The 23,452-nt window shown below is 46.9% G+C and overlaps 14 non-coding genes across 14 annotated transcripts; all 14 read right to left on the bottom strand.

Moving 5' to 3' along the window:
- Positions 1-136: 136 nt before the first annotated feature.
- trnad-guc (transfer RNA aspartic acid (anticodon GUC)) lies at positions 137-208 on the bottom strand. The gene has a single exon. It is a non-coding gene; the product is annotated as a tRNA-Asp (tRNA).
- Positions 209-1,173: 965 nt separating this feature from the next.
- On the bottom strand, positions 1,174-1,245 carry trnad-guc (transfer RNA aspartic acid (anticodon GUC)). The gene has a single exon. It is a non-coding gene; the product is annotated as a tRNA-Asp (tRNA).
- Positions 1,246-2,210: 965 nt separating this feature from the next.
- trnad-guc (transfer RNA aspartic acid (anticodon GUC)) lies at positions 2,211-2,282 on the bottom strand. Its single transcript has one exon. It is a non-coding gene; the product is annotated as a tRNA-Asp (tRNA).
- A 2,002-nt stretch (positions 2,283-4,284) lies between these two features.
- Positions 4,285-4,356, bottom strand: trnad-guc (transfer RNA aspartic acid (anticodon GUC)). The gene has a single exon. It is a non-coding gene; the product is annotated as a tRNA-Asp (tRNA).
- Positions 4,357-5,321: 965 nt separating this feature from the next.
- Positions 5,322-5,393, bottom strand: trnad-guc (transfer RNA aspartic acid (anticodon GUC)). Its single transcript has one exon. It is a non-coding gene; the product is annotated as a tRNA-Asp (tRNA).
- A 965-nt stretch (positions 5,394-6,358) lies between these two features.
- trnad-guc (transfer RNA aspartic acid (anticodon GUC)) lies at positions 6,359-6,430 on the bottom strand. The gene has a single exon. It is a non-coding gene; the product is annotated as a tRNA-Asp (tRNA).
- A 965-nt stretch (positions 6,431-7,395) lies between these two features.
- Positions 7,396-7,467, bottom strand: trnad-guc (transfer RNA aspartic acid (anticodon GUC)). Its single transcript has one exon. It is a non-coding gene; the product is annotated as a tRNA-Asp (tRNA).
- Positions 7,468-8,432: 965 nt separating this feature from the next.
- On the bottom strand, positions 8,433-8,504 carry trnad-guc (transfer RNA aspartic acid (anticodon GUC)). Its single transcript has one exon. It is a non-coding gene; the product is annotated as a tRNA-Asp (tRNA).
- A 965-nt stretch (positions 8,505-9,469) lies between these two features.
- trnad-guc (transfer RNA aspartic acid (anticodon GUC)) lies at positions 9,470-9,541 on the bottom strand. The gene has a single exon. It is a non-coding gene; the product is annotated as a tRNA-Asp (tRNA).
- Positions 9,542-10,506: 965 nt separating this feature from the next.
- trnad-guc (transfer RNA aspartic acid (anticodon GUC)) lies at positions 10,507-10,578 on the bottom strand. Its single transcript has one exon. It is a non-coding gene; the product is annotated as a tRNA-Asp (tRNA).
- A 1,991-nt stretch (positions 10,579-12,569) lies between these two features.
- Positions 12,570-12,641, bottom strand: trnad-guc (transfer RNA aspartic acid (anticodon GUC)). Its single transcript has one exon. It is a non-coding gene; the product is annotated as a tRNA-Asp (tRNA).
- Positions 12,642-13,606: 965 nt separating this feature from the next.
- Positions 13,607-13,678, bottom strand: trnad-guc (transfer RNA aspartic acid (anticodon GUC)). The gene has a single exon. It is a non-coding gene; the product is annotated as a tRNA-Asp (tRNA).
- A 965-nt stretch (positions 13,679-14,643) lies between these two features.
- Positions 14,644-14,715, bottom strand: trnad-guc (transfer RNA aspartic acid (anticodon GUC)). The gene has a single exon. It is a non-coding gene; the product is annotated as a tRNA-Asp (tRNA).
- A 4,452-nt stretch (positions 14,716-19,167) lies between these two features.
- Positions 19,168-19,239, bottom strand: trnad-guc (transfer RNA aspartic acid (anticodon GUC)). Its single transcript has one exon. It is a non-coding gene; the product is annotated as a tRNA-Asp (tRNA).
- Between the last annotated feature and the right edge of the window lie 4,213 nt (positions 19,240-23,452).

The following is a 23,452-nucleotide window of genomic DNA, read 5'->3' as shown; positions in this document are numbered from 1 at the left end:
TGTTTTGTGAGCAGAGAAACTATGAGCATGTAGGAACTATCGTGTTAAATCGGAGGTCTAAGGCAGAGCAATTGATGCTGAGGGGAGCAGACACAAGCCTCGGGACCTGAACGAGTCACGGCAAAGTGCAAAACGTCTCCCCGTCGGGGAATCGAACCCCGGTCTTCCGCGTGACAGGCGGAGATACTGTCCACTATACTAACGAGGAGAAGGTGAAAGCTTCATGCAATTAAGGACCACACTTTGAACGGAACGAAAAATACGCAACCAGGCCAAGGAACTTCGATTAAGCTGTGCACTCTGATTTGCATCGTCTTCATCATTGCCTACACCATTTTATCCTGTATACAGGGCCCCCGGGGACCTGAAGCTCATCCCATGAGATTCAGGGCAGGAGGCAGGTTACACCCTGCATAGGGTGCATTCAGGAATGTTGAATCCATTGCATGGACACATTTAGGAATGTCTTTAACATTCCTCAATGTGTCCAAACCACACAATTACTATGTCCTCCACTTTGGCTTTCCTCTTGCTCTCAAACCTCGTAGATTGTAGCTGCAATGGCTACGCCCTCTCCTCAGGGCTTCTCTGCCTCTCAAACGTCGTAGTTCATTGGCTTTTCGAGACTGGAACAGGGCAGCTTGCACCAGGCAGGTTTGCCTCTCAGGGAAAATGAAAAAGGCCATACAAGTCGGCACGTCGTTCAGGGCGCTGAGAAGACACAAACTCGAATCGATCACGGACACTGGATTTGCAAGGCGACAACGCTAACCACTACTCAACTGTGCCACACCCTCTGATATTCTGAGTCTGAAACGGATTTAAGCATTTCTTTCCACACTCACCAGTCGGTTGCTCTTTTGGCACGTTGGCTTTTCAAGCCTGGACCAGGGCAAATTGCTCCAGGCAGGTCTGCCTCTCAGTTGTATTGAGACTCTGGAACTGATACAGAATACAGCTGGGGGATTCGTCTTCAAAATTCCCAAATCAGTCTTCCGAATAAGGGGGCCATTAATTAGTGGATTATTTTACTCTGGTGTTTTGTGAGCAGAGAAACTATGAGCATGTAGGAACTATCGTGTTAAATCGGAGGTCTAAGGCAGAGCAATTGATGCTGAGGGGAGCAGACACAAGCCTCGGGACCTGAACGAGTCACGGCAAAGTGCAAAACGTCTCCCCGTCGGGGAATCGAACCCCGGTCTTCCGCGTGACAGGCGGAGATACTGTCCACTATACTAACGAGGAGAAGGTGAAAGCTTCATGCAATTAAGGACCACACTTTGAACGGAACGAAAAATACGCAACCAGGCCAAGGAACTTCGATTAAGCTGTGCACTCTGATTTGCATCGTCTTCATCATTGCCTACACCATTTTATCCTGTATACAGGGCCCCCGGGGACCTGAAGCCTATCCCATGAGATTCAGGGCAGGAGGCAGGTTACACCCTGCATAGGGTGCATTCAGGAATGTTGAATCCATTGCATGGACACATTTAGGAATGTCTTTAACATTCCTCAATGTGTCCAAACCACACAATTACTATGTCCTCCACTTTGGCTTTCCTCTTGCTCTCAAACCTCGTAGATTGTAGCTGCAATGGCTACGCCCTCTCCTCAGGGCTTCTCTGCCTCTCAAACGTCGTAGTCCATTGGCTTTTCGAGACTGGAACAGGGCAGCTTGCACCAGGCAGGTTTGCCTCTCAGGGAAAATGAAAAAGGCCATACAAGTCGGCACGTCGTTCAGGGCGCTGAGAAGACACAAACTCGAATCGATCACCGACACTGGATTTGCAAGGCGACAACGCTAACCACTACTCAACTGTGCCACACCCTCTGATATTCTGAGTCTGAAACGGATTTAAGCATTTCTTTCCACACTCACCAGTCGGTTGCTCTTTTGGCACGTTGGCTTTTCAAGCCTGGACCAGGGCAAATTGCTCCAGGCAGGTCTGCCTCTCAGTTGTATTGAGACTCTGGAACTGATACAGAATACAGCTGGGGGATTCGTCTTCAACATTCCCAAATCAGTCTTCCGAATAAGGGGGCCATTAATTAGTGGATTATTTTACTCTGGTGTTTTGTGAGCAGAGAAACTATGAGCATGTAGGAACTATCGTGTTAAATCGGAGGTCTAAGGCAGAGCAATTGATGCTGAGGGGAGCAGACACAAGCCTCGGGACCTGAACGAGTCACGGCAAAGTGCAAAACGTCTCCCCGTCGGGGAATCGAACCCCGGTCTTCCGCGTGACAGGCGGAGATACTGTCCACTATACTAACGAGGAGAAGGTGAAAGCTTCATGCAATTAAGGACCACACTTTGAACGGAACGAAAAATACGCAACCAGGCCAAGGAACTTCGATTAAGCTGTGCACTCTGATTTGCATCGTCTTCATCATTGCCTACACCGATTTATCCTGTATACAGGGCCCCCGGGGACCTGAAGCCTATCCCATGAGATTCAGGGCAGGAGGCAGGTTACACCCTGCATAGGGTGCATTCAGGAATGTTGAATCCATTGCATGGACACATTTAGGAATGTCTTTAACATTCCTCAATGTGTCCAAACCACACAATTACTATGTCCTCCACTTTGGCTTTCCTCTTGCTCTCAAACCTCGTAGATTGTAGCTGCAATGGCTACGCCCTCTCCTCAGGGCTTCTCTGCCTCTCAAACGTCGTAGTTCATTGGCTTTTCGAGACTGGAACAGGGCAGCTTGCACCAGGCAGGTTTGCCTCTCAGGGAAAATGAAAAAGGCCATACAAGTCGGCACGTCGTTCAGGGCGCTGAGAAGACACAAACTCGAATCGATCACGGACACTGGATTTGCAAGGCGACAACGCTAACCACTACACAACTGTGCCACACCCTCTGATATTCTGAGTCTGAAACGGATTTAAGCATTTCTTTCCACACTCACCAGTCGGTTGCTCTTTTGGCACGTTGGCTTTTCAAGCCTGGACCAGGGCAAATTGCTCCAGGCAGGTCTGCCTCTCAGTTGTATTGAGACTCTGGAACTGATACAGAATACAGCTGGGGGATTCGTCTTCAACATTCCCAAATCAGTCTTCCGAATAAGGGGGCCATTAATTAGTGGATTATTTTACTCTGGTGTTTTGTGAGCAGAGAAACTATGAGCATGTAGGAACTATCGTGTTAAATCGGAGGTCTAAGGCAGAGCAATTGATGCTGAGGGGAGCAGACACAAGCCTCGGGACCTGAACGAGTCACGGCAAAGTGCAAAACGTCTCCCCATCGGGGAATCGAACCCCGGTCTTCCGCGTGACAAGCGGAGATACTGTCCACTATACTAACGAGGAGAAGGTGAAAGCTTCATGCAATTAAGGACCACACTTTGAACGGAACGAAAAATACGCAACCAGGCCAAGGAACTTCGATTAAGCTGTGCACTCTGATTTGCATCGTCTTCATCATTGCCTACACCATTTTATCCTGTATACAGGGCCCCCGGGGACCTGAAGCTCATCCCATGAGATTCAGGGCAGGAGGCAGGTTACACCCTGCATAGGGTGCATTCAGGAATGTTGAATCCATTGCATGGACACATTTAGGAATGTCTTTAACATTCCTCAATGTGTCCAAACCACACAATTACTATGTCCTCCACTTTGGCTTTCCTCTTGCTCTCAAACCTCGTAGATTGTAGCTGCAATGGCTACGCCCTCTCCTCAGGGCTTCTCTGCCTCTCAAACGTCGTAGTTCATTGGCTTTTCGAGACTGGAACAGGGCAGCTTGCACCAGGCAGGTTTGCCTCTCAGGGAAAATGAAAAAGGCCATACAAGTCGGCACGTCGTTCAGGGCGCTGAGAAGACACAAACTCGAATCGATCACGGACACTGGATTTGCAAGGCGACAACGCTAACCACTACTCAACTGTGCCACACCCTCTGATATTCTGAGTCTGAAACGGATTTAAGCATTTCTTTCCACACTCACCAGTCGGTTGCTCTTTTGGCACGTTGGCTTTTCAAGCCTGGACCAGGGCAAATTGCTCCAGGCAGGTCTGCCTCTCAGTTGTATTGAGACTCTGGAACTGATACAGAATACAGCTGGGGGATTCGTCTTCAAAATTCCCAAATCAGTCTTCCGAATAAGGGGGCCATTAATTAGTGGATTATTTTACTCTGGTGTTTTGTGAGCAGAGAAACTATGAGCATGTAGGAACTATCGTGTTAAATCGGAGGTCTAAGGCAGAGCAATTGATGCTGAGGGGAGCAGACACAAGCCTCGGGACCTGAAGGAGTCACGGCAAAGTGCAAAACGTCTCCCCGTCGGGGAATCGAACCCCGGTCTTCCGCGTGACAGGCGGAGATACTGTCCACTATACTAACGAGGAGAAGGTGAAAGCTTCATGCAATTACGGACCACACTTTAAACGGAACGAAAAATACGCAACCAGGCCAAGGAACTTCGATTAAGCTGTGCACTCTGATTTGCATCGTCTTCATCATTGCCTACACCATTTTATCCTGTATACAGGGCCCCCGGGGACCTGAAGCCTATCCCATGAGATTCAGGGCAGGAGGCAGGTTACACCCTGCATAGGGTGCATTCAGGAATGTTGAATCCATTGCATGGACACATTTAGGAATGTCTTTAACATTCCTCAATGTGTCCAAACCACACAATTACTATGTCCTCCACTTTGGCTTTCCTCTTGCTCTCAAACCTCGTAGATTGTAGCTGCAATGGCTACGCCCTCTCCTCAGGGCTTCTCTGCCTCTCAAACGTCGTAGTCCATTGGCTTTTCGAGACTGGAACAGGGCAGCTTGCACCAGGCAGGTTTGCCTCTCAGGGAAAATGAAAAAGGCCATACAAGTCGGCACGTCGTTCAGGGCGCTGAGAAGACACAAACTCGAATCGATCACCGACACTGGATTTGCAAGGCGACAACGCTAACCACTACTCAACTGTGCCACACCCTCTGATATTCTGAGTCTGAAACGGATTTAAGCATTTCTTTCCACACTCACCAGTCGGTTGCTCTTTTGGCACGTTGGCTTTTCAAGCCTGGACCAGGGCAAATTGCTCCAGGCAGGTCTGCCTCTCAGTTGTATTGAGACTCTGGAACTGATACAGAATACAGCTGGGGGATTCGTCTTCAACATTCCCAAATCAGTCTTCCGAATAAGGGGGCCATTAATTAGTGGATTATTTTACTCTGGTGTTTTGTGAGCAGAGAAACTATGAGCATGTAGGAACTATCGTGTTAAATCGGAGGTCTAAGGCAGAGCAATTGATGCTGAGGGGAGCAGACACAAGCCTCGGGACCTGAACGAGTCACGGCAAAGTGCAAAACGTCTCCCCGTCGGGGAATCGAACCCCGGTCTTCCGCGTGACAGGCGGAGATACTGTCCACTATACTAACGAGGAGAAGGTGAAAGCTTCATGCAATTAAGGACCACACTTTGAACGGAACGAAAAATACGCAACCAGGCCAAGGAACTTCGATTAAGCTGTGCACTCTGATTTGCATCGTCTTCATCATTGCCTACACCGATTTATCCTGTATACAGGGCCCCCGGGGACCTGAAGCCTATCCCATGAGATTCAGGGCAGGAGGCAGGTTACACCCTGCATAGGGTGCATTCAGGAATGTTGAATCCATTGCATGGACACATTTAGGAATGTCTTTAACATTCCTCAATGTGTCCAAACCACACAATTACTATGTCCTCCACTTTGGCTTTCCTCTTGCTCTCAAACCTCGTAGATTGTAGCTGCAATGGCTACGCCCTCTCCTCAGGGCTTCTCTGCCTCTCAAACGTCGTAGTTCATTGGCTTTTCGAGACTGGAACAGGGCAGCTTGCACCAGGCAGGTTTGCCTCTCAGGGAAAATGAAAAAGGCCATACAAGTCGGCACGTCGTTCAGGGCGCTGAGAAGACACAAACTCGAATCGATCACGGACACTGGATTTGCAAGGCGACAACGCTAACCACTACACAACTGTGCCACACCCTCTGATATTCTGAGTCTGAAACGGATTTAAGCATTTCTTTCCACACTCACCAGTCAGTTGCTCTTTTGGCACGTTGGCTTTTCAAGCCTGGACCAGGGCAAATTGCTCCAGGCAGGTCTGCCTCTCAGTTGTATTGAGACTCTGGAACTGATACAGAATACAGCTGGGGGATTCGTCTTCAACATTCCCAAATCAGTCTTCCGAATAAGGGGGCCATTAATTAGTGGATTATTTTACTCTGGTGTTTTGTGAGCAGAGAAACTATGAGCATGTAGGAACTATCGTGTTAAATCGGAGGTCTAAGGCAGAGCAATTGATGCTGAGGGGAGCAGACACAAGCCTCGGGACCTGAACGAGTCACGGCAAAGTGCAAAACGTCTCCCCGTCGGGGAATCGAACCCCGGTCTTCCGCGTGACAGGCGGAGATACTGTCCACTATACTAACGAGGAGAAGGTGAAAGCTTCATGCAATTAAGGACCACACTTTGAACGGAACGAAAAATACGCAACCAGGCCAAGGAACTTCGATTAAGCTGTGCACTCTGATTTGCATCGTCTTCATCATTGCCTACACCATTTTATTCTGTATACAGTTCCCCCGGGGACCTGAAGCCTATCCCATGAGATTCAGGGCAGGAGGCAGGTTACACCCTGCATAGGGTGCATTCAGGAATGTTGAATCCATTGCATGGACACATTTAGGAATGTCTTTAACATTCCTCAATGTGTCCAAACCACACAATTACTATGTCCTCCACTTTGGCTTTCCTCTTGCTCTCAAACCTCGTAGATTGTAGCTACAATGGCTACGCCCTCTCCTCAGGGCTTCTCTGCCTCTCAAACGTCGTAGTTCATTGGCTTTTCGAGACTGGAACAGGGCAGCTTGCACCAGGCAGGTTTGCCTCTCAGGGAAAATGAAAAAGGCCATACAAGTCGGCACGTCGTTCAGGGCGCTGAGAAGACACAAACTCGAATCGATCACGGACACTGGATTTGCAAGGCGACAACGCTAACCACTACACAACTGTGCCACACCCTCTGATATTCTGAGTCTGAAACGGATTTAAGCATTTCTTTCCACACTCACCAGTCGGTTGCTCTTTTGGCACGTTGGCTTTTCAAGCCTGGACCAGGGCAAATTGCTCCAGGCAGGTCTGCCTCTCAGTTGTATTGAGACTCTGGAACTGATACAGAATACAGCTGGGGGATTCGTCTTCAACATTCCCAAATTAGTCTTCCGAATAAGGGGGCCACTGATTAGTGGATTATTTTACTCTGGTGTTTTGTGAGCAGAGAAACTATGAGCATGTAGGAACTATTGTGTTGAAATGGAGGTCTAAGGCAGAGCAATTGATGCTGAGGGGAGCAGACACAAGCCTCGGGACCTGAAGGAGTCACGGCAAAGTGCAAAACGTCTCCCCGTCGGGGAATCGAACCCCGGTCTTCCGCGTGACAGGCGGAGATACTGTCCACTATACTAACGAGGAGAAGGTGAAAGCTTCATGCAATGACGGACCACACTTTAAACGGAACGAAAAATACGCAACCAGGCCAAGGAACTTCGATTAAGCTGTGCACTCTGATTTGCATCGTCTTCATCATTGCCTACACCATTTTATCCTGTATACAGGGCCCCCGGGGACCTGAAGCCTATCCCATGACATTCAGGGCAGGGGGCAGGTTACACCCTGCATAGGGTGCATTCAGGAATGTTGAATCCATTGCATGGACACATTTAGGAATGTCTTAAACATTCCTCAATGTGTCCAAACCACACAATTACTATGTCCTCCACTGTGGCTTTCCTCTTGCTCTCAAACCTCGTAGATTGTAGCTGCAATGGCTAAGCCCTCTCCTCAGGGCTTCTCTTTCTCACAAACGTCGTAGTTCATTGGCTTTTCGAGACTGGAACAGGGCAGCTTGCACCTGGCAGGTTTGCCTCTCAGGGAAAATGAAAAAGGCCATACAAGTCGGCACGTCGTTCAGGGCGCTGAGAAGACACAAACTCGAATCGATCCCGGACCCTGGATTTGCAAGGCGACAATGCTAACCACTACACAACTGTGCCACACCCTCTGATATTCTGAGTCTGAAACGGATTTAAGCATTTCTTTCCACACTCACCAGTCGGTTGCTCTTTTGGCACGTTGGCTTTTCAAGCCTGGACCAGGGCAAATTGCTCCAGGCAGGTCTGCCTCTCAGTTGTATTGAGACTCTGGAACTGATACAGAATACAGCTGGGGGATTCGTCTTCAACATTCCCAAATTAGTCTTCCGAATAAGGGGGCCACTGATTAGTGGATTATTTTACTCTGGTGTTTTGTGAGCAGAGAAACTATGAGCATGTAGGAACTATTGTGTTGAAATGGAGGTCTAAGGCAGAGCAATTGATGCTGAGGGGAGCAGACACAAGCCTCGGGACCTGAAGGAGTCACGGCAAAGTGCAAAACGTCTCCCCGTCGGGGAATCGAACCCCGGTCTTCCGCGTGACAGGCGGAGATACTGTCCACTATACTAACGAGGAGAAGGTGAAAGCTTCATGCACTTAAGGACCACACTTTGAATGGAACGAAAAATACGCAACCAGGCCAAGGAACTTCGATTAAGCTGTGCACTCTGATTTGCATCGTCTTCATCATTGCCTACACCGATTTATCCTGTATACAGGGCCCCCGGGGACCTGAAGCCTATCCCATGAGATTCAGGGCAGGAGGCAGGTTACACCCTGCATAGGGTGCATTCAGGAATGTTGAATCCATTGCATGGACACATTTAGGAATGTCTTTAACATTGCTCAATGTGTCCAAACCACACAATTACTATGTCCTCCACTTTGGCTTTCCTCTTGCTCTCAAACCTCGTAGATTGTAGCTACAATGGCTACGCCCTCTCCTCAGGGCTTCTCTGCCTCTCAAACGTCGTAGTTCATTGGCTTTTCGAGACTGGAACAGGGCAGCTTGCACCAGGCGGGTTTGCCTCTCAGGGAAAATGAAAAAGGCCATACAAGTCGGCACGTCGTTCAGGGCGCTGAGAAGACACAAACTCGAATCGATCACGGACACTGGATTTGCAAGGCGACAACGCTAACCACTACACAACTGTGCCACACCCTCTGATATTCTGAGTCTGAAACGGATTTAAGCATTTCTTTCCACACTCACCAGTCGCTTGCTCTTTTGGCACGTTGGCTTTTCAAGCCTGGACCAGGGCAAATTGCTCCAGGCAGGTCTGCCTCTCAGTTGTATTGAGACTCTGGAACTGATACAGAATACAGCTGGGGGATTCGTCTTCAACATTCCCAAATCAGTCTTCCGAATAAGGGGGCCATTAATTAGTGGATTATTTTACTCTGGTGTTTTGTGAGCAGAGAAACTATGAGCATGTAGGAACTATCGTGTTAAATCGGAGGTCTAAGGCAGATCAATTGATGCTGAGGGGAGCAGACACAAGCCTCGGGACCTGAACGAGTCACGGCAAAGTGCAAAACGTCTCCCCGTCGGGGAATCGAACCCCGGTCTTCCGCGTGACAGGCGGAGATACTGTCCACTATACTAACGAGGAGAAGGTGAAAGCTTCATGCAATTAAGGACCACACTTTGAACGGAACGAAAAATACGCAACCAGGCCAAGGAACTTCGATTAAGCTGTGCACTCTGATTTGCATCGTCTTCATCATTGCCTACACCATTTTATTCTGTATACAGTTACCCCGGGGACCTGAAGCCTATCCCATGAGATTCAGGGCAGGAGGCAGGTTACACCCTGCATAGGGTGCATTCAGGAATGTTGAATCCATTGCATGGACACATTTAGGAATGTCTTTAACATTCCTCAATGTGTCCAAACCACACAATTACTATGTCCTCCACTTTGGCTTTCCTCTTGCTCTCAAACCTCGTAGATTGTAGCTGCAATGGCTACGCCCTCTCCTCAGGTCTTCTCTTTCTCTCAAACGTCGTAGTTCATTGGCTTTTCGAGACTGGAACAGGGCAGCTTGCACCAGGCAGGTTTGCCTCTCAGGGAAAATGAAAAAGGCCATACAAGTCGGCACGTCGTTCAGGGCGCTGAGAAGACACAAACTCGAATCGATCACGGACACTGGATTTGCAAGGCGACAACGCTAACCACTACACAACTGTGCCACACCCTCTGATATTCTGAGTCTGAAACGGATTTAAGCATTTCTTTCCACACTCACCAGTCGGTTGCTCTTTTGGCACGTTGGCTTTTCAAGCCTGGACCAGGGCAAATTGCTCCAGGCAGGTCTGCCTCTCAGTTGTATTGAGACTCTGGAACTGATACAGAATACAGCTGGGGGATTCGTCTTCAACATTCCCAAATCAGTCTTCCGAATAAGGGGGCCATTAATTAGTGGATTATTTTACTCTGGTGTTTTGTGAGCAGAGAAACTATGAGCATGTAGGAACTATCGTGTTAAATCGGAGGTCTAAGGCAGAGCAATTGATGCTGAGGGGAGCAGACACAAGCCTCGGGACCTGAACGAGTCACGGCAAAGTGCAAAACGTCTCCCCGTCGGGGAATCGAACCCCGGTCTTCCGCGTGACAGGCGGAGATACTGTCCACTATACTAACGAGGAGAAGGTGAAAGCTTTATGCAATTAAGGACCACACTTTGAACGGAACGAAAAATACGCAACCAGGCCAAGGAACTTCGATTAAGCTGTGCACTCTGATTTGCATCGTCTTCATCATTGCCTACACCATTTTATTCTGTATACAGTTCCCCCGGGGACCTGAAGCCTATCCCATGAGATTCAGGGCAGGAGGCAGGTTACACCCTGCATAGGGTGCATTCAGGAATGTTGAATCCATTGCATGGACACATTTAGGAATGTCTTTAACATTCCTCAATGTGTCCAAACCACACAATTACTATGTCCTCCACTTTGGCTTTCCTCTTGCTCTCAAACCTCGTAGATTGTAGCTGCAATGGCTACGCCCTCTCCTCAGGGCTTCTCTGCCTCTCAAACGTCGTAGTTCATTGGCTTTTCGAGACTGGAACAGGGCAGCTTGCACCAGGCAGGTTTGCCTCTCAGGGAAAATGAAAAAGGCCATACAAGTCGGCACGTCGTTCGAATCACAAACTCGAATCGATCACGGACACTGGATTTGCAAGGCGACAACGCTAACCACTACACAACTGTGCCACACCCTCTGATATTCTGAGTCTGAAACGGATTTAAGCATTTCTTTCCACACTCACCAGTCGGTTGCTCTTTTGGCACGTTGGCTTTTCAAGCCTGGACCAGGGCAAATTGCTCCAGGCAGGTCTGCCTCTCAGTTGTATTGAGACTCTGGAACTGATACAGAATACAGCTGGGGGATTCGTCTTCAACATTCCCAAATCAGTCTTCCGAATAAGGGGGCCATTAATTAGTGGATTATTTTACTCTGGTGTTTTGTGAGCAGAGAAACTATGAGCATGTAGGAACTATCGTGTTAAATCGGAGGTCTAAGGCAGAGCAATTGATGCTGAGGGGAGCAGACACAAGCCTCGGGACCTGAACGAGTCACGGCAAAGTGCAAAACGTCTCCCCGTCGGGGAATCGAACCCCGGTCTTCCGCGTGACAGGCGGAGATACTGTCCACTATACTAACGAGAAGAAGGTGAAAGCTTCATGCAATTAAGGACCACACTTTGAACGGAACGAAAAATACGCAACCAGGCCAAGGAACTTCGATTAAGCTGTGCACTCTGATTTGCATCGTCTTCATCATTGCCTACACCATTTTATCCTGTATACAGGGCCCCCGGGGACCTGAAGCCTATCCCATGAGATTCAGGGCAGGAGGCAGGTTACACCCTGCATAGGGTGCATTCAGGAATGTTGAATCCATTGCATGGACACATTTAGGAATGTCTTTAACATTGCTCAATGTGTCCAAACCACACAATTACTATGTCCTCCACTTTGGCTTTCCTCTTGCTCTCAAACCTCGTAGATTGTAGCTACAATGGCTACGCCCTCTCCTCAGGTCTTCTCTGCCTCTCAAACGTCGTAGTTCATTGGCTTTTCGAGACTGGAACAGGGCAGCTTGCACCAGGCAGGTTTGCCTCTCAGGGAAAATGAAAAAGGCCATACAAGTCGGCACGTCGTTCAGGGAGCTGAGAAGACACAAACTCGAATCGATCACGGACACTGGATTTGCAAGGCGACAACGCTAACCACTACACAACTGTGCCACACCCTCTGATATTCTGAGTCTGAAACGGATTTAAGCATTTCTTTCCACACTCACCAGTCGGTTGCTCTTTTGGCACGTTGGCTTTTCAAGCCTGGACCAGGGCAAATTGCTCCAGGCAGGTCTGCCTCTCAGTTGTATTGAGACTCTGGAACTGATACAGAATACAGCTGGGGGATTCGTCTTCAACATTCCCAAATCAGTCTTCCGAATAAGGGGGCCATTAATTAGTGGATTATTTTACTCTGGTGTTTTGTGAGCAGAGAAACTATGAGCATGTAGGAACTATCGTGTTAAATCGGAGGTCTAAGGCAGAGCAATTGATGCTGAGGGGAGCAGACACAAGCCTCGGGACCTGAACGAGTCACGGCAAAGTGCAAAACGTCTCCCCGTCGGGGAATCGAACCCCGGTCTTCCGCGTGACAGGCGGAGATACTGTCCACTATACTAACGAGGAGAAGGTGAAAGCTTCATGCAATTAAGGACCACACTTTGAACGGAACGAAAAATACGCAACCAGGCCAAGGAACTTCGATTAAGCTGTGCACTCTGATTTGCATCGTCTTCATCATTGCCTACACCATTTTATTCTGTATACAGTTCCCCCGGGGACCTGAAGCCTATCCCATGAGATTCAGGGCAGGAGGCAGGTTACACCCTGCATAGGGTGCATTCAGGAATGTTGAATCCATTGCATGGACACATTTAGGAATGTCTTTAACATTCCTCAATGTGTCCAAACCACACAATTACTATGTCCTCCACTTTGGCTTTCCTCTTGCTCTCAAACCTCGTAGATTGTAGCTACAATGGCTACGCCCTCTCCTCAGGGCTTCTCTGCCTCTCAAACGTCGTAGTTCATTGGCTTTTCGAGACTGGAACAGGGCAGCTTGCACCAGGCAGGTTTGCCTCTCAGGGAAAATGAAAAAGGCCATACAAGTCGGCACGTCGTTCAGGGCGCTGAGAAGACACAAACTCGAATCGATCACGGACACTGGATTTGCAAGGCGACAACGCTAACCACTACACAACTGTGCCACACCCTCTGATATTCTGAGTCTGAAACGGATTTAAGCATTTCTTTCCACACTCACCAGTCGGTTGCTCTTTTGGCACGTTGGCTTTTCAAGCCTGGACCAGGGCAAATTGCTCCAGGCAGGTCTGCCTCTCAGTTGTATTGAGACTCTGGAACTGATACAGAATACAGCTGGGGGATTCGTCTTCAACATTCCCAAATCAGTCTTCCGAATAAGGGGGCCATTAATTAGTGGATTATTTTACTCTGGTGTTTTGTGAGCAGAGAAACTATGAGCATGTAGGAACTATCGTGTTAAATCGGAGGTCTAAGGCAGAGCAATTGATGCTGAGGGGAGCAGACACAAGCCTCGGGACCTGAACGAGTCACGGCAAAGTGCAAAACGTCTCCCCGTCGGGGAATCGAACCCCGGTCTTCCGCGTGACAGGCGGAGATACTGTCCACTATACTAACGAGGAGAAGGTGAAAGCTTCATGCAATTAAGGACCACACTTTGAACGGAACGAAAAATACGCAACCAGGCCAAGGAACTTCGATTAAGCTGTGCACTCTGATTTGCATCGTCTTCATCATTGCCTACACCATTTTATTCTGTATACAGTTCCCCCTGGGACCTGAAGCCTATCCCATGAGATTCAGGGCAGGAGGCAGGTTACACCCTGCATAGGGTGCATTCAGGAATGTTGAATCCATTGCATGGACACATTTAGGAATGTCTTTAACATTCCTCAATGTGTCCAAACCACACAATTACTATGTCCTCCACTTTGGCTTTCCTCTTGCTCTCAAACCTCGTAGATTGTAGCTGCAATGGCTACGCCCTCTCCTCAGGGCTTCTCTTTCTCACAAACGTCGTAGTTCATTGGCTTTTCGAGACTGGAACAGGGCAGCTTGCACCTGGCAGGTTTGCCTCTCAGGGAAAATGAAAAAGGCCATACAAGTCGGCACGTCGTTCAGGGCGCTGAGAAGACACAAACTCGAATCGATCCCGGACCCTGGATTTGCAAGGCGACAACGCTAACCACTACACAACTGTGCCACACCCTCTGATATTCTGAGTCTGAAACGGATTTAAGCATTTCTTTCCACACTCACCAGTCGGTTGCTCTTTTGGCACGTTGGCTTTTCAAGCCTGGACCAGGGCAAATTGCTCCAGGCAGGTCTGCGTCTCAGTTGTATTGAGACTCTGGAACTGATACAGAATACAGCTGGGGGATTCGTCTTCAACATTCCCAAATCAGTCTTCCGAATAAGGGGGCCATTAATTAGTGGATTATTTTACTCTGGTGTTTTGTGAGCAGAGAAACTATGAGCATGTAGGAACTATCGTGTTAAATCGGAGGTCTAAGGCAGAGCAATTGATGCTGAGGGGAGCAGACACAAGCCTCGGGACCTGAACGAGTCACGGCAAAGTGCAAAACGTCTCCCCGTCGGGGAATCGAACCCCGGTCTTCCGCGTGACAGGCGGAGATACTGTCCACTATACTAACGAGGAGAAGGTGAAAGCTTTATGCAATTAAGGACCACACTTTGAACGGAACGAAAAATACGCAACCAGGCCAAGGAACTTCGATTAAGCTGTGCACTCTGATTTGCATCGTCTTCATCATTGCCTACACCATTTTATTCTGTATACAGTTCCCCCGGGGACCTGAAGCCTATCCCATGAGATTCAGGGCAGGAGGCAGGTTACACCCTGCATAGGGTGCATTCAGGAAAGTTGAATCCATTGCATGGACACATTTAGGAATGTCTTTAACATTCCTCAATGTGTCCAAACCACACAATTACTATGTCCTCCACTTTGGCTTTCCTCTTGCTCTCAAACCTCGTAGATTGTAGCTGCAATGGCTACGCCCTCTCCTCAGGTCTTCTCTTTCTCTCAAACGTCGTAGTTCATTGGCTTTTCGAGACTGGAACAGGGCAGCTTGCACCAGGCAGGTTTGCCTCTCAGGGAAAATGAAAAAGGCCATACAAGTCGGCACGTCGTTCGAATCACAAACTCGAATCGATCACGGACACTGGATTTGCAAGGCGACAACGCTAACCACTACACAACTGTGCCACACCCTCTGATATTCTGAGTCTGAAACGGATTTAAGCATTTCTTTCCACACTCACCAGTCGGTTGCTCTTTTGGCACGTTGGCTTTTCAAGCCTGGACCAGGGCAAATTGCTCCAGGCAGGTCTGCCTCTCAGTTGTATTGAGACTCTGGAACTGATACAGAATACAGCTGGGGGATTCGTCTTCAACATTCCCAAATCAGTCTTCCGAATAAGGGGGCCATTAATTAGTGGATTATTTTACTCTGGTGTTTTGTGAGCAGAGAAACTATGAGCATGTAGGAACTATCGTGTTAAATCGGAGGTCTAAGGCAGAGCAATTGATGCTGAGGGGAGCAGACACAAGCCTCGGGACCTGAACGAGTCACGGCAAAGTGCAAAACGTCTCCCCGTCGGGGAATCGAACCCCGGTCTTCCGCGCGGCGGCCGGGGATTCTTTAGCTAAAAATCCCTAAACGGTTTCCCATTCATTTTCAATGGTAGTGCTAAATCACTACGGATGCGATATACTTTCGGCCGCCGGTGGCCGCTGCGGAGCCCGCCGGCGCCCGTTCCGCGCGCTGATTGGTCGAGCCGCCTTAGAAAAAACCCTAAACCGTTTCCCATTCATTTTCAATGGTAGTGCTAAACCACTACGGATGTAATTATACATTCGGCCGCCGGCGGCGCTGTGTGGCCCGCCGGCGCTCGTTCCGCGCGCTGATTGGTCGAGCCGGGAACCGGAGTCGCGCGCTGATTGGTCGAGCCGCCTTAGAAAAAACCCTAAACCGTTTCCCATTCATTTTCAATGGTAGTGCTAAACCACTACGGATGTAATATACCTTCGGCCGCCGGTGGCGCTGTGTGGCCCGCCGGCGTCGTTCCGCGCGCTGATTGGTCGAGACGGGAACCCGAGCGAGACAGACAGACGCTGTGCGCCTGCGCGACACAGAGACCACGCTGATCGGTAAGTTTTTTCTCTTATTATTATTAATTTTAACTTGAATAAGACACTAACAGATGAACAGACCTTATCTTAGCTCTTGCTATACATTTCTCGCCGCCATCGCTGTAATCTTTTTGTCTTGTTTATCGTGTGCGTTAACCTTCATCATTTACTGACCGCTCGTGTTCACGTCTAAACACACTGAACACATCATTCATTCATTTAGTTAGAGGGCATTTAGATGAAGTAGCAACGAGACAAAAACGCTAAATTTAATTAAAAAAAAAACCCGCTAAATTTCATTCTGTTACATCTAACTCTAATGTGTTTATCCCATAAGAAATGTTATATAGTATATTTATCCACTTTGGGTGAATTTCATGGTACTTACTTCAGTTCAGCAGGTACCTAATATGGTATTTTTGTTCATACAGTACCACAGTAAATATGTTTGTACACAATGCTGGTGTGGTAAAGCACAGGCAGTATCATATTAAATACCCACTGTAGTACCATGGTCTTCACAGAATTATCCTTTGGAGGGAACCATAACAGAACCATAACTGTTTGTACTGTTTGTGTAACAGTAAGTTAAACTGTATTGTGAAAAATGTATAGTTTTTGTGATAGCTCCTATGTATCCAATGGATTTTCATGCCAGTGTCAGGCCTTTGCCAGCTTTACGGATAATGTGTGTTTGTTTAATTTGTGTAAAAGGGAACCTAGACAGTTAGAATTAGATAGTACAGACAGTAAAAGTACCTGTACTGATATTTAATATTTATAATCCTTGTTGTCCACTGAGCATTTATATAACATGTTATAAAAACTATGCTTGCTTGTGATGCTTAATTAAACAAAATATTTTTTCTTTGTAACAGGTAAAATGCACAAACAAGTTTGAATCTATGTATTGTAAATTAAAAACTGATGATCAGTATGCCTATTATGAAATGTGCATGCCTATGTAGTCTTTATTTCATTTTTATTTTTCCATGTTTCTTTCAGCTCCTGCTTCTGCTACTGCTTCTGCTACGCCGCAAACGACATCGACTGCCAGAGAAGGTACAGGCATCAGGACCTGAAAGAGCTGTCTAACCAAACGTCCTCCTGCGCTGGGACCACAAGTCGTTTTCACAAACTAAATCTTCTATTAAATCTTTCCTTCTCATCCCAAACAGCCGACTTGTACACACGGGTTACACTGGAATGGCAGGGAAGTAGATTACTGAACTGCAAAGGTATTTTTTTGTACAAGGATCTGTAGAATTATGGAGAAGGAAGGATCTGGGCATGGAGAAGGACATGAAATGGAGAGAATTTCAGGACTATAAATTCAATAAGATGAAAAGACAAAGATGGGAAAAGACAGAAATGATAATGTGAGAAAGGGGGAGACTGACCGTGGTTTCTCAAGTGTGTATTTTTTTTCTTCTTCTTGTTCTTTATAGTTTTTGTTATTGTTGCCAAGAGTGTTTAAAATACAGTATAATAATTTCTGCATGCTTCATTAAGAAAAGTGAATAATGTATAGTGAGAAGTAAAATAAATTAATGAGTGTGGAGATTGTAACAATTAATTGCAATTTCAATTAAAAGTGTTTCGGCTGAATAAATGAAGTCAGTCTTATTATTTAACAGCCACAAACAGAGTTTTTGATATAACCATGACATTACATTAAGTTATGCTTCAGTACTAAATGCATGTTTGCAATTGAGATTTTTTTTTTCTTAAGCTATGAAACATTAGCACTCACCTTACTATAATTTAATGATAATCATAAGCAAAAAGTATAAAACAAAGAATTTACATTTTCACCCAGAGCGGGATTCGAACCAGGGTCTAGACGATTTTATGCTATTAGTTGAGCAACGTCACACCACGTGGAAAGCCGCAAAAATGCTTCAATTTCATTGGCTGTCACCGAATGCCAGCTATTCACGACTTGCCCCCGCGTGACAGGCGGAGATACTGTCCACTATACTAACGAGGAGAAGGTGAAAGCTTCATGCAATTAAGGACCACACTTTGAACGGAACGAAAAATACGCAACCAGGCCAAGGAACTTCGATTAAGCTGTGCACTCTGATTTGCATCGTCTTCATCATTGCCTACACCATTTTATTCTGTATACAGTTCCCCCGGGGACCTGAAGCCTATCCCATGAGATTCAGGGCAGGAGGCAGGTTACACCCTGCATAGGGTGCATTCAGGAATGTTGAATCCATTGCATGGACACATTTAGGAATGTCTTTAACATTCCTCAATGTGTCCAAACCACACAATTACTATGTCCTCCACTTTGGCTTTCCTCTTGCTCTCAAACCTCGTAGATTGTAGCTGCAATGGCTACGCCCTCTCCTCAGGTCTTCTCTTTCTCACAAACGTCGTAGTTCATTGGTTTTTCGAGACTGGAACAGGGCAGCTTGCACCAGGCAGGTTTGCCTCTCAGGGAAAATGAAAAAGGCCATACAAGTCGGCACGTCGTTCAGGGCGCTGAGAAGACACAAACTCGAATCGATCACGGACACTGGATTTGCAAGGCGACAACGCTAACCACTACACAACTGTGCCACACCCTCTGATATTCTGAGTCTGAAACGGATTTAAGCATTTCTTTCCACACTCACCAGTCGGTTGCTCTTTTGGCACGTTGGCTTTTCAAGCCTGGACCAGGGCAAATTGCTCCAGGCAGGTCTGCCTCTCAGTTGTATTGAGACTCTGGAACTGATACAGAATACAGCTGGGGGATTCGTCTTCAACATTCCCAAATCAGTCTTCCGAATAAGGGGGCCATTAATTAGTGGATTATTTTACTCTGGTGTTTTGTGAGCAGAGAAACTATGAGCATGTAGGAACTATCGTGTTAAATCGGAGGTCTAAGGCAGAGCAATTGATGCTGAGGGGAGCAGACACAAGCCTCGGGACCTGAACGAGTCACGGCAAAGTGCAAAACGTCTCCCCGTCGGGGAATCGAACCCCGGTCTTCCGCGTGACAGGCGGAGATACTGTCCACTATACTAACGAGGAGAAGGTGAAAGCTTCATGCAATTAAGGACCACACTTTGAACGGAACGAAAAATACGCAACCAGGCCAAGGAACTTCGATTAAGCTGTGCACTCTGATTTGCATCGTCTTCATCATTGCCTACACCATTTTATTCTGTATACAGTTCCCCCTGGGACCTGAAGCCTATCCCATGAGATTCAGGGCAGGAGGCAGGTTACACCCTGCATAGGGTGCATTCAGGAATGTTGAATCCATTGCATGGACACATTTAGGAATGTCTTTAACATTCCTCAATGTGTCCAAACCACACAATTACTATGTCCTCCACTTTGGCTTTCCTCTTGCTCTCAAACCTCGTAGATTGTAGCTGCAATGGCTACGCCCTCTCCTCAGGTCTTCTCTTTCTCACAAACGTCGTAGTTCATTGGCTTTTCGAGACTGGAACAGGGCAGCTTGCACCTGGCAGGTTTGCCTCTCAGGGAAAATGAAAAAGGCCATACAAGTCGGCACGTCGTTCAGGGCGCTGAGAAGACACAAACTCGAATCGATCCCGGACACTGGATTTGCAAGGCGACAACGCTAACCACTACACAACTGTGCCACACCCTCTGATATTCTGAGTCTGAAACGGATTTAAGCATTTCTTTCCACACTCACCAGTCGGTTGCTCTTTTGGCACGTTGGCTTTTCAAGCCTGGACCAGGGCAAATTGCTCCAGGCAGGTCTGCGTCTCAGTTGTATTGAGACTCTGGAACTGATACAGAATACAGCTGGGGGATTCGTCTTCAACATTCCCAAATCAGTCTTCCGAATAAGGGGGCCATTAATTAGTGGATTATTTTACTCTGGTGTTTTGTGAGCAGAGAAACTATGAGCATGTAGGAACTATCGTGTTAAATCGGAGGTCTAAGGCAGAGCAATTGATGCTGAGGGGAGCAGACACAAGCCTCGGGACCTGAACGAGTCACGGCAAAGTGCAAAACGTCTCCCCGTCGGGGAATCAAACCCCGGTCTTCCGCGTGACAGGCGGAGATACTGTCCACTATACTAACGAGGAGAAGGTGAAAGCTTTATGCAATTAAGGACCACACTTTGAACGGAACGAAAAATACGCAACCAGGCCAAGGAACTTCGATTAAGCTGTGCACTCTGATTTGCATCGTCTTCATCATTGCCTACACCATTTTATTCTGTATACAGTTCCCCCGGGGACCTGAAGCCTATCCCATGAGATTCAGGGCAGGAGGCAGGTTACACCCTGCATAGGGTGCATTCAGGAAAGTTGAATCCATTGCATGGACACATTTAGGAATGTCTTTAACATTCCTCAATGTGTCCAAACCACACAATTACTATGTCCTCCACTTTGGCTTTCCTCTTGCTCTCAAACCTCGTAGATTGTAGCTGCAATGGCTACGCCCTCTCCTCAGGTCTTCTCTTTCTCTCAAACGTCGTAGTTCATTGGCTTTTCGAGACTGGAACAGGGCAGCTTGCACCAGGCAGGTTTGCCTCTCAGGGAAAATGAAAAAGGCCATACAAGTCGGCACGTCGTTCGAATCACAAACTCGAATCGATCACGGACACTGGATTTGCAAGGCGACAACGCTAACCACTACACAACTGTGCCACACCCTCTGATATTCTGAGTCTGAAACGGATTTAAGCATTTCTTTCCACACTCACCAGTCGGTTGCTCTTTTGGCACGTTGGCTTTTCAAGCCTGGACCAGGGCAAATTGCTCCAGGCAGGTCTGCCTCTCAGTTGTATTGAGACTCTGGAACTGATACAGAATACAGCTGGGGGATTCGTCTTCAACATTCCCAAATCAGTCTTCCGAATAAGGGGGCCATTAATTAGTGGATTATTTTACTCTGGTGTTTTGTGAGCAGAGAAACTATGAGCATGTAGGAACTATCGTGTTAAATCGGAGGTCTAAGGCAGAGCAATTGATGCTGAGGGGAGCAGACACAAGCCTCGGGACCTGAACGAGTCACGGCAAAGTGCAAAACGTCTCCCCGTCGGGGAATCGAACCCCGGTCTTCCGCGCGGCGGCCGGGGATTCTTTAGCTAAAAATCCCTAAACGGTTTCCCATTCATTTTCAATGGTAGTGCTAAATCACTACGGATGCGATATACTTTCGGCCGCCGGTGGCCGCTGCGGAGCCCGCCGGCGCCCGTTCCGCGCGCTGATTGGTCGAGCCGCCTTAGAAAAAACCCTAAACCGTTTCCCATTCATTTTCAATGGTAGTGCTAAACCACTACGGATGTAATTATACATTCGGCCGCCGGCGGCGCTGTGTGGCCCGCCGGCGCTCGTTCCGCGCGCTGATTGGTCGAGCCGGGAACCGGAGTCGCGCGCTGATTGGTCGAGCCGCCTTAGAAAAAACCCTAAACCGTTTCCCATTCATTTTCAATGGTAGTGCTAAACCACTACGGATGTAATATACCTTCGGCCGCCGGTGGCGCTGTGTGGCCCGCCGGCGTCGTTCCGCGCGCTGATTGGTCGAGACGGGAACCCGAGCGAGACAGACAGACGCTGTGCGCCTGCGCGACACAGAGACCACGCTGATCGGTAAGTTTTTTCTCTTATTATTATTAATTTTAACTTGAATAAGACACTAACAGATGAACAGACCTTATCTTAGCTCTTGCTATACATTTCTCGCCGCCATCGCTGTAATCTTTTTGTCTTGTTTATCGTGTGCGTTAACCTTCATCATTTACTGACCGCTCGTGTTCACGTCTAAACACACTGAACACATCATTCATTCATTTAGTTAGAGGGCATTTAGATGAAGTAGCAACGAGACAAAAACGCTAAATTTAATTAAAAAAAAAACCCGCTAAATTTCATTCTGTTACATCTAACTCTAATGTGTTTATCCCATAAGAAATGTTATATAGTATATTTATCCACTTTGGGTGAATTTCATGGTACTTACTTCAGTTCAGCAGGTACCTAATATGGTATTTTTGTTCATACAGTACCACAGTAAATATGTTTGTACACAATGCTGGTGTGGTAAAGCACAGGCAGTATCATATTAAATACCCACTGTAGTACCATGGTCTTCACAGAATTATCCTTTGGAGGGAACCATAACAGAACCATAACTGTTTGTACTGTTTGTGTAACAGTAAGTTAAACTGTATTGTGAAAAATGTATAGTTTTTGTGATAGCTCCTATGTATCCAATGGATTTTCATGCCAGTGTCAGGCCTTTGCCAGCTTTACGGATAATGTGTGTTTGTTTAATTTGTGTAAAAGGGAACCTAGACAGTTAGAATTAGATAGTACAGACAGTAAAAGTACCTGTACTGATATTTAATATTTATAATCCTTGTTGTCCACTGAGCATTTATATAACATGTTATAAAAACTATGCTTGCTTGTGATGCTTAATTAAACAAAATATTTTTTCTTTGTAACAGGTAAAATGCACAAACAAGTTTGAATCTATGTATTGTAAATTAAAAACTGATGATCAGTATGCCTATTATGAAATGTGCATGCCTATGTAGTCTTTATTTCATTTTTATTTTTCCATGTTTCTTTCAGCTCCTGCTTCTGCTACTGCTTCTGCTACGCCGCAAACGACATCGACTGCCAGAGAAGGTACAGGCATCAGGACCTGAAAGAGCTGTCTAACCAAACGTCCTCCTGCGCTGGGACCACAAGTCGTTTTCACAAACTAAATCTTCTATTAAATCTTTCCTTCTCATCCCAAACAGCCGACTTGTACACACGGGTTACACTGGAATGGCAGGGAAGTAGATTACTGAACTGCAAAGGTATTTTTTTGTACAAGGATCTGTAGAATTATGGAGAAGGAAGGATCTGGGCATGGAGAAGGACATGAAATGGAGAGAATTTCAGGACTATAAATTCAATAAGATGAAAAGACAAAGATGGGAAAAGACAGAAATGATAATGTGAGAAAGGGGGAGACTGACCGTGGTTTCTCAAGTGTGTATTTTTTTTCTTCTTCTTGTTCTTTATAGTTTTTGTTATTGTTGCCAAGAGTGTTTAAAATACAGTATAATAATTTCTGCATGCTTCATTAAGAAAAGTGAATAATGTATAGTGAGAAGTAAAATAAATTAATGAGTGTGGAGATTGTAACAATTAATTGCAATTTCAATTAAAAGTGTTTCGGCTGAATAAATGAAGTCAGTCTTATTATTTAACAGCCACAAACAGAGTTTTTGATATAACCATGACATTACATTAAG

The sequence above is a fragment of the Clarias gariepinus genome, chromosome 8, assembly GCF_024256425.1.
Source record: "Clarias gariepinus isolate MV-2021 ecotype Netherlands chromosome 8, CGAR_prim_01v2, whole genome shotgun sequence".
Taxonomy (NCBI): Eukaryota; Metazoa; Chordata; class Actinopteri; order Siluriformes; family Clariidae; genus Clarias; species Clarias gariepinus.
The sequence above is the reverse complement of the archived record's forward strand: the minus strand, read 5'-3'. Positions and strand labels throughout refer to the sequence as shown.